Source organism: Fukomys damarensis, unplaced genomic scaffold (genome assembly GCF_012274545.1).
Source record: "Fukomys damarensis isolate Sample0158 unplaced genomic scaffold, DMR_v1.0_HiC HiC_scaffold_15, whole genome shotgun sequence".
In the NCBI taxonomy this organism is placed as follows: domain Eukaryota; kingdom Metazoa; phylum Chordata; class Mammalia; order Rodentia; family Bathyergidae; genus Fukomys; species Fukomys damarensis.
In genome coordinates, this window is record NW_022900927.1 from 14,479,290 (window position 1) to 14,492,899 (window position 13,610).

A 13,610-nucleotide genomic window follows, 5' to 3' on the forward strand; every position below is an offset into this window, starting at 1 on the left:
AGACATAATGAATACTAAAAACTCCTGAAGGTAGGCTTAAGAAATAGCAAACTATTTCACAGAATACCTAGATTGCCTTAGATGTTAGATTATCTCTTCTCACAGAAAATACAGTATTTAGATAGCATGCAGAGCTCTCCATCAAGCTTCCTGTATTCATCTATTCTAAAATTGGTCATTTATGTTTAAGCGCCTTGGTAAAATAACTATTATTATGATTATGCTACATGATTAATACTTTAAACTACTTTAAATAGTTTTACGAATGGGTATAATGCATAATATTCTTGAAACATCTTTAGCTATCGTACATTATAGCAATTTAGAAATGTCTAAACACAAAGTTCTACACTTAAGAATATGGAGTGTTTGCTATGGATGAAGAAAATGAGGTTTGAAGAAAAGACACTACTTATATTCATCCGGTCCAGTAATATTTCTGTATGTTACCATTGCAGGTTAAGCCAACATCATACAGTATGTTTCTGTTGGGACAGAGGATGGTTCTGCGGAACCTTACAGAGGTCCAAGGCTGGAAGTATAGTATAAGAGGAAACATAAAAGTTACATCAAGTATAGCACAATCTCAGCTCTTTTCTGCTGAGATTTTAACTTCTTTCTGCTCTTTTAACTTTTATGTTTCCTTTTTCTTTGTTAAACAGCACTGCTACCGTTCTGCCCACTTGTCTAATTTTTAGAGCATATGTAGCAGTTAGGCAGATGAGGTTTTTAAAATAATTGTCTTTTCTTTAAAGTAAGACCTATAAAGTAGAGCAGAAGTTATCTGGAGTATAGGAAAATGAAAGCATTAGCTGAAAATTTGAACACGAGCACTGTCATGTTGGTACTCATGTTAAATGCAAAACACATAGCTTTGTGTGACACCAAAATCATTGTTTCTTCCTTTTTTTTTTTTTTGGTACCGGGGATTGAATTCTGGTCCTTGCGCTTGCAAGGCAGGCCACCAAACCGCTGAGCTAAATCCCCAGCTCTTCTTACGTTTTAAAGAACTTTGAGATTATTTCTGATTCTGAAAGCTAAATTATACTGCCAAAAGTTTAAGTCTCAGACCTTAACACATTAAGTAGATTTATTTGAATTCTGTATTTAAATTATAAAACATGGAACCATGAGGAATATATCCTACTGTAGAATTCTGTTTTCTTAATACAGATGAAGGTATATAAATAAATTTTATACATTTTAGTTATTATGGATTTCATATGTAATGTGAAATCTTTAGTGCTTGAATATAACTTTGACTTGAGTGATATAGGACATTTTCAAGCAGTAAATGAATTCATGAAAGTTTATAAATTAATTTTGTCCACACAGAGACCTATGTTATTTTGAAACAAATATAAATCATTGGGAAACTTTGTCTCACTTGTGAAATTTACTTTTGCCTAAGCAAAAAGCTCAACTACAACCTAGTTAAGGAGAAAAGTAAGAATGAGAAATCTGTTTTGAAGGTTAAACATGTTTTTGTAATGATTATTTTTTAAAGTTATTACCTTATTATATTGTTTCTAGCATCATAAAATTTTGTATTCATATTTAAAACTTTTATAAGACCATTTTCCTTACAAAAATCATAACTTCTATTTAAATGAATATATAAACCATGCATCTAAATGTAGTATTCATTTTTAAAACTCTAATAGCTGCCAATTTTTTCAAGTAAATTTGAAAATAATCTTATGTGATTTTATTAATTAAAAGAAAGCTGATATATGGTCTATTTCAAAATATTTGTCAGTAAATAATCTTAAACTTTTCTTCTTAAGTTACTCTCATTGACAAATATTATAATCTACATTACATTAGTTTATAGCAACAGCATATAGCTTAACTACTAGTTTGGCAGGGAAAAAAAGGCAGCCTAGAATCAAGACATAAGTATAATTTTCACAAGTCATAAAACAAACTTACAGTAATCACCCTATATTCACATTTTGTTTTTTGATTTTTTTTTTTTTTTTTGGCATCGGGGATTGAACTCAGGTCTTTGTGCCTGTGAGGCAGGTGGCAGAACCACTGAGCTAAATCGCCGGCCCCACATTTTGTGATAGAAATACTTCTCGGTAACAGAAGGACCTCTTTAAGTTTTGATCAAATGCACAAGTACAATAGTTATTACTTTCCCAGGGGAAATGGAATAGGGTTATGAACACAGATTTCTAGTAACGTCATGGAGTATACAAAGAAAAAAGTGAACTACCAAGGAAAAAGGCTCTATTTAGTATATTAAACCACTTATTTTCTAACTAGATGTTTACAAAGAATGCTATTGTGACTTAAGCTGGGGAATCTGAATTCCTAGGAAATTGTGACATTATCTCAGTGTTTTCCCAGTAAATGTCTTCTATTACTTCAGCAGTATTAATAGTGGGGAGCAGATAAAAGAAAATCTGGGCCCTAGTTCAAGAATACAAATAGCTGTGCTACATAAATTAGTTTCAGAATAGTTTCTCTTCACTTTGTCTTTAGTAATGGTGGGATATTTTAACTATTAGAGCATCTGATAAATTTTAAGAAAGAAACATTCCATCTAAAATGTAGGTTAGCCACTATAAATCAGTGGGATGGCATATGGTGAGAGAATCAGTTTTGCTCTGATAATATCTTTTTAAAATATTTTGGCAATTTTACTCTGTTGGAGACTGAATTTTCTGAGCAATGAAGCTACACTTAAAATAATGGTTGAAACTCATTTTCCTTCTATATTAGCTTTCCTGACCCCTAAGAATAGTCTTTCACTTAGCTACAGACCCTGATTCTTATGTCAATTCTTAGTGCATTTCTCTGTCTTCTCAAGGCTCAAGGATAGATTTATGACCCCTGCTTTTGCTTTTACTAATCCGCTAATTAATGGCCTATTATTGTATTTCTCTAAAAATAAGACCACATCTTAAATTAATTTTTGCTCCAAAAGATGCAGTAGAGCTTATTTTCAGGGGATGTCTTATTTTGTTATGTACAACAACCTAATTTTTTTCATGTACAAAAATCTGCATTTATTCAAATAGTCACGTGACCATTTTCTGGAATATCACCATAACTCCTCAAACCCCAAATCCCAGGCTGAATTTCCTGAAAATCCATTTTCTGTAGAAGCACTGGCCCCTGTCTCTCACATCCAGCAGCACAGTGCTCCATAGACGAGCACTTCTTGCCACTGTAGCCTGCTCATGGTGCATTGGCAACACAGCTGCCAGCAGTTCTGTCCCATGAATTCTTCACCCAAGTCATGACCTCTTGCTGGCTGGGCTTCATAAGGTTTCCATGAAATTGAGCGTTAATTGAAGACTTACGAGATAGGAGTGTCAACAAGAATGGTGGCAGTTAAAATGATGGTCCACACAAAAGTGATGAAAATCTCAGATACCGAAATTCAGAAAACATTTATTTCACATAAGCACACCAAGTATGCTTCCTACAATATATGACATATTGAATTGCGAAGGTTCCTTTGAGACACAACCGTGTCCATGCATTTTCAAGTGTTCACATTATTCCTGCATTGTGTCTGTGTTCACACTGGTCGTTTGGCATTAAGTCTTGAGTTCATCTATTTACATAGAACTTTACCTCTTGTCCAAAGGCACCCGTTTGGGTATTTACAAATACTTAATTATAATTTACATTATCATTTGTTTTAAGTATCAGTGTCAATAATATATATTTAGATTTAATTCCATTTTAATAATATTATATAATAATTCAGTCTGTCCATCATGCATTGCAACAGGTACTAAATGCATTGGTCTGGATGACGATCTTAACTGGGGCTTATTTGGGGGTAGAGCTTATAGAATGAGCATCCTTAAAAGTCAAGCTGGGACTTCTTTTCTGTTTAGGTCTTATTTTCAAGGAAATAAAGTAGTTGTTTTCCTATTCCAGTGAGCTCCTCTTTTCAACCATTACAGCCCACAAACAAACCCTTATATGTATTTATTTAGTTCACCTTCTAACAAAATATAATATGCTAACAGTCACCAAATTGAGAAAATGAAATATATGGTTGGATTTGGGGGAACAGATGGAGTAAGAGAGGGAGAAAAAGAAGAAAGGAAAAATAATAGGAGATAGGTGGTATTTACTGAGAAAAGATAGCAGAATTTTGCCTTCTTGTATACTACTTTTTCTGGTCCTCTAGAGAATCCTTTTTATACATAACAGCGTGTCTCTTCTCTACAACCATCTCCAGTTCAGCACCAACCCATCATGCAATTCTGTTTCAAATGCTCCTGCTCTCACTAATCACTCTTGGCAGAAATATCTCAGGTCAGAAATTTAAACCATAGTCATATTATTCAAAATGACATCCCCAAATACTAAGTCCAGTGAGATCTGACATGGATTCAGATGTTCCACAGTTGTGTATGAAAGGTAACCTGTGCCTTCTTCTGTCTTTCCAAGACTTTGTAGGGTCTGAGAAGAAAAAGGCTGGGAAAGTAAGAGAAGGACTGCTAGGGTTAGAGATGTAGCTACATTACTGTGTCCTGGCTAGACTGACTGAAGGGGAGGAGAAAGGGGAAGGCAAGAAGGTAAGAAAATGAGGAAGAGAGAAGAAAAAGGGACAGAGGGTAAAATAAAAAAATAAAAGAGCTAAAATAGGGAGAGGGTCAAAGGGGGGTAAACCTTAAAGAATAAAGTAAAATAACAAAACAGTATCAAGAAAGAACAAGAATCAGAAGGAAAACATTTTCTTCAAAAATGAGGAAAAAAAAATTCCCAACGTAATCCAGATCAAACAAACAAGCAAGGAAATATCAACTACAACACCAAAAATCAAAGTAAAAATCAAAACCTTCACACAGTTCTAGCACTAATCTGCAGCATCCACACAGCTCCTTTCTACACTGGAGTCACAGTCTGGTTGCTCTCAGCCAAGCAGTTTCTCTCTGTGGATCAGTCACTTGCCTGGCCTGACCAGCACAGGATGTCACTCCCTCCAGACCTGGGTCCTGGTTGAAACTTGTGCTCCAGGCACGAACAACTAACTACAGGCCTCTGTGGGGATCTCAAGGTTCAACTGCCTCAATCAAATTAGGAGAAAGCAAATGTGGCGTAGTTTGCCCAACTCCTGAGTCCCCAGATCTATGCCAACACTCACCAGGCAATCCACACTGTCTTCTTTCTTCGCTGCGTGGAGATATCACAGTTGTCTCAGTGTCTTCCCTTCACAGGCTTTTCTTGCCTCATACAGGGCCAGAAGACCTCTGGCCCAGATGCCATTGTCCATCTCTCTGCTGTAGATGTCTGTGTCCCCCCTACAGAACCTAGGGCCATCCCAGGCTCAGAAGAAGCTCCTGTCTGCCAGTACAGGGAGATGGACAAGACCTCACGGCATCTGAAGCCTTTCCAGTGTTTGGGGAAACTATAGGACAGCACCAGCTCTGTTGTGGCTTTGCGCAATCTCCATCTGACCTGGATGACAGATTCCATCTCTCCTCTCACAGATCTCCCCAACGAGTGCAACATGGCACTGAAATGATCCTCCAAATGAAGTAGTTTATAAACAAATACTGAGCTGGCAAACATTTATAAATTCAAAATATGTTCTGACAAAAGGCGGGCAATAAAGAGAGCCGGGGGAGCAAACCACTATCAGCTTTTATTAGATTTTCCAGAAGCATTAATAGTCGGTAAAATTTCACATATATGACTACCATTTACTCACAAAGAAGGGAGCAGTACCTTAGGTGGTAACTAAGAAAAGGGTGAACACTCAAATTACTGGGGCACCTTAAAAGATAAGTCAATGAACTTCAGTTAAAAGGAATGTTTCTGTAATGCTTAAGGGCCTACAGGGTGGGCATTAATATTTCCAGTATGTACTAATGACATAATAGCAGTGAAGAGGAGTCTAATAAATATATTCCCTCAGCTTGGTGTGTTAGGGGTGAGTGTGATAGGAGAGTCTTGTTTAGGTGTTTCCAAACAACAGAGAGAAAAAAAAAACTTTTGCTTCCTTGACTCTGGCATTCATGACCTATTTAGACACTCAAATAATGCCTAAATTCAGGACAACTGCAAAATCCTAATTAAGTTTCAAAACCCAGGGCAAATAACATATCTTCCTGTTTAACTTTTCCTGATTTGAATATCTATACCATACCTTGCTTTTCTTGGGCCAGTTCTCATTTTTGTTTCAGTTATTTGTATGTTGTTTATAACCAGATAAGATGGAATCACCATAATGAACTGGGATGTGTCTAACATACTACTGTCCATAGTATTTTATAGCAGGGCTTCAGTAAAACTGGTTAAATTTGTAGGAAAAGTATAATGATTTCCTTAAGATTTGAATCCCAGTGTTAGACTATGTCTTCCCCTTTTGTCTTTTCCTTTTTAAAAATGTTTTGGTCAGTACCAGGTGTGTTAATGGTGGAGCATGTGTTTAACATGCATGATACTCTGAGTTCTGTCTCCAGCACAAAAAAAAAAAAAAAAAAAAAAAGAAAAGAAAAGAAAAGAAAAGAAAAGAAAAGAAAAGAAAAGAAAAGAAAGAGGTTGGTCTGCTGACTTTAACCCCTATAATGCTTTTCTTTTTCAGTATTGAGTAATGAACACAGGGCCTTGTGTGTGCTGTACATGAGTGTTAGAGAGTAAGAATTTACCACTGCTGTAATTTAAACAATACCACTCAAGGGCATGTCATGGTAATCTTAAAAATTTGGCTTAGAGGATCCAAACAAAGTTAACTACAAATATATTTACAGGTTCTGACAATCTCACAGCCTCCCTCAATCTCAAAATGCACTTTCACCCATCTGCTTGCCACCTCCTGCCTACACAAATATTCTCTCAAAGTCCCTCAACACTAGTCCTTTCCTCCAGGATAAAAATGACTCAGAGTCTGACCTCCTATTTTTTACCTATTGACATTTCTCTTACCCTCCTCTTTTCCCACTAACCTAGCCCCCGCTTTTTTTTCCCTTCTTCTCTCTTTCATCCTACCTTCCACTTCCCAGGCAAACTGCAAATAGAGTATAATAGTCTGTAAAGGGTTTTGATAAAAGGGTAAGTTTATAAGAAAAGAGAACTTTTAATGTTTACAATTTATGCATGATTGGATCTGTTGATTCTTTTATAACCACTTGAAACTCTTTTCTTACAACACAGTGACAGGGTCCAACCCAATATAACTGAATACTTTGAAATAGTAAACAATTCCTCTTGACAAAGCCAAGAATACAACACTGGAAAACAGAATCTAACTAAAGAGATCTTCACACCAACAATAAATTATCTTCAATCTATCTGATCTCAACCCTTAGCACAAAAAAGAGGAAGAAGAAAAGAAGAACATGAAAAAACAAGGCTACAGAATGGCTGCAAAAGACCCCAGTCCTTCCAAAGCAGATCCAAGAGCCTCTAGTGGAGAGGAAATCAAATACCAGATAGCTGAGCTGCTTGAATGATTAATGCAGAAAGACTTGGCAAGCTCAAAAGTGACATCGCTCAAAAGATAGTGGAACTAATAAAAATGACCAATATGGTTAAGGAATAAACAAATAAAAAATTAGAAGAGTTGACTAAAACTGTTCAATACGTGAATGATAAATATCTCAAGGAAATAGACTCCAGGAAAAGTGACCAAACAGAAACTCTAGAGCTAAAGAATTCTACTGAATTCATAAGCAACAGAAAACAACAGTGAGAGTAAAGGGTCTCAGAAATCAAGGACCACATGATGATATGCTCAGCAAAACCTTAAAAATGATAAGAGCAAGGAAAATTCATCCAACAGCTATCAGATGATGGTACAAATATTAACCTAAGGCTAATTGGAGTTAGAAATTAGAGGATAGCACACATGGAATAAAAAATCTGTATACAGAAATAATAGAAAACTCTACAAGTTTGGGGAAAGAACTCAACATACAGGTAAATCAGGTTACAGAACACCAAATATCTGTGATTAAAAAAAGATGCTTCTCATGATACATCACGGTGAAAATCACAGAAGTCCAACACAAAGACAGATACTTAAAATCTGTCAGTGAAAGCAAAAACTGACTTATAAACCCATTAGGATTATGCAGATTTTTCAACACAAACCTTAAAGGCCAAGGAGAGCTTGAAATGAAGTGCTTCTGCTCTTAAAATACATCCTGTGAAACTATCTTTCAAATTTGATGCAGAAATAAGGACATTCCATGACAAAGAATACCTTAAGAAATTTGTAAAAATCAACCAGCACTTCAAAATATACTCAAAACTCTCTTAGACAGTACAACCCAAAAAGCCAAGAAGTTGGATGGAAATGAATATATCGAGAAGGTGGGTAGTTAAATAAAAGGGGATAGAGGTAGTCAACAACAGAAAAAATGTAATGGCAGGAGTAAATCAATAACTTTCAATAATAACTCTAAATGTAAATGGCCTCAACTCCCAAATAAAAAGACACAGGTTGGCAGATGGATCAAAAAACAGAACACAACAGTCTGGTGCATTCAAGAGACTCATCTAATCCAAAAAGAAATACATAGACTAAAAATAAGGGATAGAAAACAGTATTCTAAAAGACCCCAATACAAGCATGAATAGCAGTCTTATTTTGAAAGTAAGCTTCAATCTAAAATTGATCAGAAGAGGCAAAAAAGATTGCTACTCATTTGTTAAGGATACAATTAAAGAGGAAGAGATAAGGATGGCTAAATATGTATGCACCAAATATCAGTTCAACCAACTTCATAAAACAAACACTACAGGACATTGAAGATCAAATAAATCTCAACACAATCATAGTGGGTGAACTCAATACTCCACTTTCACAAATATATCAACTAATCCGAAAAATTAACAAAGAAATACCAGAACTGAACCACACCTTCAAACAAATGGACTTAATCCTTCAATTCCTAGTGATCCATTTTTGTAATTCCTGTAATAATGGAACATGATGAAATGTGTTCTCTTCAAATTCTTGTTCCTTGAATTTTTCTAGGTAATTTCATACCATAATTCAAAAAATTTCAATCATCAGCATAAATGGGTCAATAGATACCCACAGACCATTCTTCCCTATTATAGCAGACTATGCATTCTTCTCAGAAGCACGTGGAAGGTCTATTAGGCCACTTAAATATATGCAAAAGAATTAAAATCATCTTATGTATATTATCAAATAATTGTGCACAGAAAGTGGAAATTAATCATGACAGATACAACAAAAATTTTACAAACACTTGAATATTAGATAACATTCTTGAACACTCAGTGAATCACAGGAGAAACCAAGGAAGAATTTAAACAATTCCAAGAATCAAATGATAATGCTAGCACAACATACCAAAACCTATGGAACACAACAGCCCTCAGAAGAAGTTTATTGCTATGAATCCTTACATTAGAAAAACAGAATGAGCACAAATAAATAACTTAATAATGTACCTCAAGATGCTAGAAAAACAAAATCAGTCTAAACCTACCCTAGCATTCTTCATTAAACTACAGAAAACAATTATAAAATTATATAGAACCAGAAGAGACCTTAAAGAGCAAAAGCAATCCTGAAAACAAGAAAAAAGCAGCAGACATTACTGTGCCAGATTTCAGCTTATATCACAAATAAAAACAGCATGATGTTGGCACAAAAACAGACATGTGGATCAATGGAACAGAAAAAAAGGATGCAGAAACAACTCCAGGTACATTCGGCCACCTGATCTTTGACAAAGAGGTCAAAGAGTATAATACATTGGAGGAAAGATAGCTTCTTTAGCAAATGTTGTTAGGAAAACTGACTATACACACGTGAAAGATTGAAGGTAGATCCATATCTTTCACCATATACTAAACAAAAAATCAAGCCGGGAATTCAGCTCAGTGGTTCTATCACCTGCTTTGCAAGCACAGGGACCCAAGTTCGATCCCTGGTACCAAAACAAAACAAAACAAACAAAAAATGTAAACAAAACATCAAAATGGATCAAAGATCTAAATACTAAAGCAGAAGTAGTTAACCTGCTGGAAGATACATCATGTAGAGGTACAAGATCTCAATGATGAATGTAACTGTACTGTATATTTAAAAAGAACCAGTAAACTTAATGAAAAAACAAGATGTAACTTCAGTAGTAGTTCATATCGCTTTTCAGTTAGCTATTCCTCCTTTTGGTTAAATATTTAAGAATAGCAGAAATAAATTTTATATACTCAGAATGCAAGTGTGTTCTTACTATACATGAAAAAATCTGGTGACATAACTGGTACCAATATGTTCACTTATATGAATTACTAAATAGCTGGATTTTATGGCTTTCAGATTGCTAACTTCTTATTGCTACACAGCAGTATTTAGTGCTATATTATTGTTTAACATAGCATATCTCATGCCATAGAGTTAAAATTATTGTAAAATTTCTATTAATATTATTCCTAATTTGAATAATATAAATATTTCATTTTCTTTGCATACAGATCTTTTTACAGTGTATTTTTTTCCTAGGGATTGAATTGTTTTATTTGTTGTGAACTTAAGTCTTTTATTTTATTTTATTTTTTTGGTACCGGGGATTGAACTTGAGTCCCTGTGTTTGCAAAGCAGGCACCAGAACCACTGAGCTAAATCTCCGGCCCCTATGTTGTGAACTTAGAAAATGTTCCATATTTTAGGTGGTCATTGTACAGGCTTCGTGTACGAAGAGCTAACTGTCTCAATGTTCTCCCCTTCTTTCTACCTTTGTCCTAAAGAGAGAATTGAAAACTGTAGACTCTCACATGAATGTTTACAAAAAAATGAGAAGTAAACCCGGTTATTTAAATACTAACACAGAAAAGTAAAGAGTGTAATGCAAATTACCAGAACACCCTGAAACATTTGTACCAACAATAAAGAAACTGTAACCATGGAGGAAGGATTTCTTCCCAGATAAGTTTACGATTATAGTTAATAATTTCACACATAAATGCATAAGAATTATATATTCTAAAGAAGAGCAAATTATGTTCATTGTTTCATGAGAATTGGTTAAATTATACTGTGATACTGGCGGATTTATTCTAATACTTTTTTACAATGTATGAAAGTGAGTCTGGGTTTCATTTTGGTAAACTACTGGCATTTTTTTGCTACTAATTGCAAACATTCTATTTCTTTTGTTGCTTAGACTAGATATGTTTCATGGTCCCCTTTTGGGTGGGACAGAACAAATAAGCCAGTAACATTCTGGCATGGTAACTGATCTACCTGAAATATTTAGAGGATAATCTGAATAGGCCGATATATCTAGAGAGGAAGGCTTGCTAAAGGGTAACTTTAAGTCCTCATTTATCATGTATAACCTTGGTACAACTGGGGAAACTTGAGCTCGCTCAAAACGTTAAATTCTAGGTCTCAGAACTAGAAAGAGAATCAAACCCGAACTAACTGTATAAACATTGTACATGTGCTCCTTCATTTCCTTGTTTTCAAATTGATTTAACATCCTCCCAAATCATCTTGCCAGCATGCCCAGAGAATGCAGTAGTGACTAACATCATAATCGTGTTTTTAAATAATTAATAAAACTTAATTAAGAATGCTTAGTTGTCATGTACTTCACTAAATATATTGAATGTTATTTTTGCCATTTCACATGTTTGTAATTCAGAAGAATGTAATTTTTTTAATAAAACAGTAGTGGTGTCCTTAGTATATAATTTCATGAAATATTCTATATAGTGTCAGCAACATTCTCATTCATAGCAATTTTCCAAGGGTATAAGTTTCCTACTATCATATCATTTTGTTTAACACTAGATCAAATAACCAATTATGTGGGCATATCTGAAGTTCTTTTTTTTAGCATTCTAAAATGTTTATGATTTGGCATTTTAGTGAAATCCCAGCCTGACTGAATAAAAATAGTATCTGATAATCATGCTTGCTTTTGATTTTTTTAAAAGTTCGGGAGCATATATTCAAAACATTATTAGACTTTTGAAAACCCCATAAGCAATTAAGCACTGCAAAAATATAATTTATTTTGCTTTCTCTTAAAGGTGAGTCTTCATTAGATAATTTTCCATTTTTTTCATCGTAAAAAACTGGCCAATTACAAAATACCTAAAGAAATTATAAATAATGTTGTGTTAGTCTTCTAAAGAAGGTACAGTGTTTTGCTCCTCCTCATTCTTGCACCAAAGAAAAAATTTGTCAGCCTAGTGCATTCCATACCTTTGAAAGTCCACTGAGTGCTCCAGTGAACTAGATGTTGCCCCAGTTTCTAAAAGAAATGCTTCTGGGTAAACTTGAGGTACTCCACTGAGTTCTCAACAAAATATAATCTTTAAAATGTATATCGCTGGGAATTTAGTAATTGCTAATAATGTTAAGTATAATGAAACTTCACTCTGGGACATAAATCAGCAATCACTTACCTGACTAAGTAGAAATTATGTTTTTATCTGCTTTTTTTTTTTCCTCACGAGTTTGCTTGTTTGTTGTACTGGGAAACAAAGCCCAGGGTCTTGGGCATACCAGGCAAATGTTTATGAATTGAGGTGCATCACTAACCTGCTCCTTTTTAAGATGTTGTATCTTCAACTAGAGAACTTGAGCCTAAGCAGAAATGAACTGTTTGTTTTCATGATGATTATTATCAAGTGCCTTCATTGTGCCTGGATTGTACTAAGTGATCTTACTATTCCTTCCTATCGCTTCATTAAAAACTTATTACTTCATTCTGCCCTTATAACCAATGGAATTAAAAAAAAAAGTTGCTTTACAGATAAGGTAACTCTAGTACCGAATTATGGTCACTGTATTAATAAATGGTGAGATTTGGATTAAATTCCAGAAGCAACTCTTTAAATCCATTACTGTAGCCATGACCCCGCATTGTCTTCCCTGAAATGTCAGTATCAAATATGATCACATCAAGTGTTGGCAATTGATGGGATGAGATGGTAGAATCACATAAACCCATGCGTGAATGCTCAGATGCATTTTTGTCATCGCAGTGTTGGTTGTACACTGTGTCGTGACTTGGACTTATACCTGGGTTTTAGTATCTGAGGTGGAAGCCTAGCTGTGGTTTTGATTTATGTTAAGTTTAAGCTGGCATCACTTTGGAAGGAAGCAAAAGTACTCTTTCCCAAGCTTTCTATTTATTTGTTCTTCCAAGTAGCCTCAGAATCCCTATTAAAATGGTTCATTGGCTTTAGTGATGAATTTTTATTTTATGCTAATAGTTTGTTAGGCATTAGCTTAAGATAATATTATAAAGCCATGAAAAAGAAGAAAATTGTGTCAAATGCAGGAAAATGGATGGAACTGCAGATGATCATACTAAGTGAAATAAGTCAGACTCAGAAATACAAATATTGAGTATTTTCTCTCATATGGGGAAGCTAGCAGGGGCAAAGCAACAATTAAAATAGCGGGAAGCTGTTTGTCAAGGAGAAAATTATGGGACAGGAAAGAAGGTAATAAAGAGGATAGATAAGATCAAAGCATATATACATACACGTATATAAAATGTCACAAAGAAACCTATTTTGTTCAATAAATATACACTAAAATAAACATTTAGAGATAATGTAGCATTATATGAGTGCCTAAGGTGATGTATACAAGCCAAGAAATATGGAATATATATATATATATATATATA

General features: G+C 34.6%; 1 protein-coding gene across 1 annotated transcript in view; it reads left to right on the forward strand.

Moving 5' to 3' along the window:
* Abcd2 (ATP binding cassette subfamily D member 2) overlaps positions 1–13,610 on the forward strand; it is a 64,825-nt gene that overhangs the window by 28,545 nt on the left and 22,670 nt on the right. The window lies entirely within an intron of this gene.